Source organism: Odocoileus virginianus, unplaced genomic scaffold (genome assembly GCF_023699985.2).
Source record: "Odocoileus virginianus isolate 20LAN1187 ecotype Illinois unplaced genomic scaffold, Ovbor_1.2 Unplaced_Scaffold_2, whole genome shotgun sequence".
Classification (NCBI taxonomy): domain Eukaryota; kingdom Metazoa; phylum Chordata; class Mammalia; order Artiodactyla; family Cervidae; genus Odocoileus; species Odocoileus virginianus.
The window spans coordinates 4,652,002-4,654,676 of record NW_027224264.1 but is presented as its reverse complement, the minus strand read 5'-3'; the positions used below and the strand labels follow the sequence as shown (position 1 = coordinate 4,654,676).

The following is a 2,675-nucleotide window of genomic DNA, read 5'->3' as shown; positions in this document are numbered from 1 at the left end:
ATTGCAAACGTTAACAAAGTGCTGTGAGTAATTACTGGAAAAACCCTTACACTGATTTGCAATAGTCTTTAAAGGATAAAAAACAGGAAGTAACTGATACTGAACTGTAAGTTTGCAAGGAAACATTTTCACTGTCCTACTTGAGATATATATATATATATATATATAGTATGATAGAATAAATTACAGTACCTGGCAGGCTGACATCAGTTCTTCATCTATAAAAAGACTACCATTCAGTTCAAGATATTAAAAATGAAGATGAAACATGCTCTAAAACTTTGTAGCTACAAGAGGTCTTATATTTACTCAAAAGAGGAATCTATTGAGAACTTTTATTTAGGTCTAACCTAACATCTAGAGGACTTCCATGCGATTCCATCTTTTCCCAGAATGAGATTCCAAACTGCACTTTCTAGGAGAGGGATTTGGAGAGTTGGGTTCTGCTATTTAAATTGGGATCACATTATTAGCAGACAAAAGACCTTTCTCTTTCACCCATTCCAACGGAAACTGCACAAAGCAGAACATTCATGAAAAACGTAAATATGAAAGACTACAATGCTGAGCCTCTCCCACCACCCATCTCCCTCTCACTAATACTGAACCAAAAAGGAAGCCTGTTCTCAAGAGTTCGTGACCTCTCTACTTCAGGTCACCATGAATGCAGTCAACATGTTTACATTTACCATAAGGATAGTACCCTGCTTGGGAAGTAGTACTTGTCTTAAAAATGAATTATTTTAAGCCTATAGGGTTAATTGGGGGAGTGGGGCAATTTAATATTGCTACTTTTAGAGCACTAACACACACAAAGTGAATCCAATAAGGTTCTGTGTATTGATTCAGTATTAAGTATTAATTGCATGACCATCATAGCACCTCTTTACATCACACAATCACCAGAATTATAGACTGCTTCAAAAACTAAAAAATAGGACACAGTTCAATAATAATTCAAAGTTGCACGCTGTTATTAGAGAGAAACCAGGTGCGTGGTACAGTGCTGCTGCAAAAATGGAAGCCTGGAGATTTGACGAGGAAGCCAAATCGTGTGTTTTAGACAATTTTAGGAACCTGGCAATACTGTTGAAGCAAAATACTCAACACAGCAGGAAATGGACCCTCCCCCCCCACCCCCAAAAAACCATTCTATAACCAAATAAACATCTGATATTTCCTTTCCCTTTGAGAATAAATACAGTTAAGGTCACTTTTAGCCTTGAAACGGATATATGTTTGCCTACGAGGACCCTACGACATGGTATCTGATGTCCTCTGCTAGGGTTATAGTTTTAAGAAAGCCATAATTACAAGAGGCATCTACTATAAATACCTAGAACTTTCTTTTTATGGCAACCACTATAGGATTCACTTGTCTTAAACAGTGAACAATGGAAGATGGCCTCATATGTTTCCTTTGCAATAATAGTAATATGTTGAGGATCAAGTGGCTTTCAAGCAGCATGGTGGGTGTGGAAAATGTCTGCAGTTTAGATCATTCTGTTGCGTTTATGGGTTGGTGAGTCTGTAATGACATCCCCACACTGGGCTGAGGTACGCTTTCTAGTTCCACCATTGTCCAAGTGGAGTGCCATTTCTTCTGATATGAAAGTGTTCAAATCGACATCATGGAGTCCATTTCTCCCTCGACTAGCATTCGATCCGCTGCTTACATGTGTAGGAGCGCCTGGGGTACTCGAACGCACGCTTATACTGGCCATTGCACCACTAAGACCATGCAGAGCTACGGCTTCCCGGAAGGGCTGCAAATCAGTCTCTACAGATGAGCTCGTTTCCGTTGAAGTAGCTCGGTTAGGGGACACTACAGTCAGTCTTGGGGGAGCTCTAGAGTTTCGTGGTGGAGGAACCTTTCCACACAGGAAGCTGATCAAATCTTCTCTACGAATAGTTCTTCTGCGCTTTTTAACCCAAGCCAACACATCCTTATTGCGTCGCTGATAGCCAATCTGAATTCCAATATCAAAACTTCGCTGATGAGTATCCACGCTTTCTTTGTAGAGGTTCGTGACGGCGGTAGCTGCGTTTTGGAAGGGAACCCACAGAGAAAGTCCTGGCTGCTGACACACCCGGTCTTTGTAGAGCTGGGCCACGGCGGTGGCCGAGTTCTGGAAGAGGTGCCACAGCTTCTGTTGCTTGCGCTCGGGCTGCGCGGCGGCCGCCGCCTCCTCCTGCAGCTCCGGGGGCAGCTGCTCGTCCTGCTCGGCCTCGGCCAGGCACTGCCGCTCCCACTTGGAGAACCAGTGCTCGGGCCCGTGCTCCTGGATCTCGGCCTCGCCCTCCTCCTTCCGCTCCTCCATCCTCCGCGGCCTTCCGCGGCCTCGCAGCCGCCGCGGCCGCGTCCTCCTCAGGCGGGGCCCCCGCGGGAGCGTCGTCGTCGAGCGGCCCGGCGGCGGGGCCCAGCGACCGGCGGCGGCGGCTCCTCGCGGCGGCCAAGGCCTCCTGCACCCCGACGGCCTACGAGCCCCGCCCCGTGGCCCCGCGCTGCCCGAGACGACCCCCTCCCCGGGCCGCCCCACCCCCGGGCCCTGCCGAAGGTCGCCGCGGACCGGATCAACGCCGCTTCCCCTTGCCTCGCCAGCCCAAGCCCGTCTACCGCCCAGCCATGGCGCCGCGGCCTCCCTAGGGCCGCTGCCGCCGCTAACCGCCTAGCC

General features: G+C 48.5%; 1 pseudogene; it reads right to left on the bottom strand.

The window, feature by feature from the left end:
* Positions 1-817: 817 nt before the first annotated feature.
* Positions 818-2,420, bottom strand: LOC139033326 (HUWE1-associated protein modifying stress responses 1 pseudogene; annotated as a pseudogene).
* Positions 2,421-2,675: the final 255 nt, after the last annotated feature.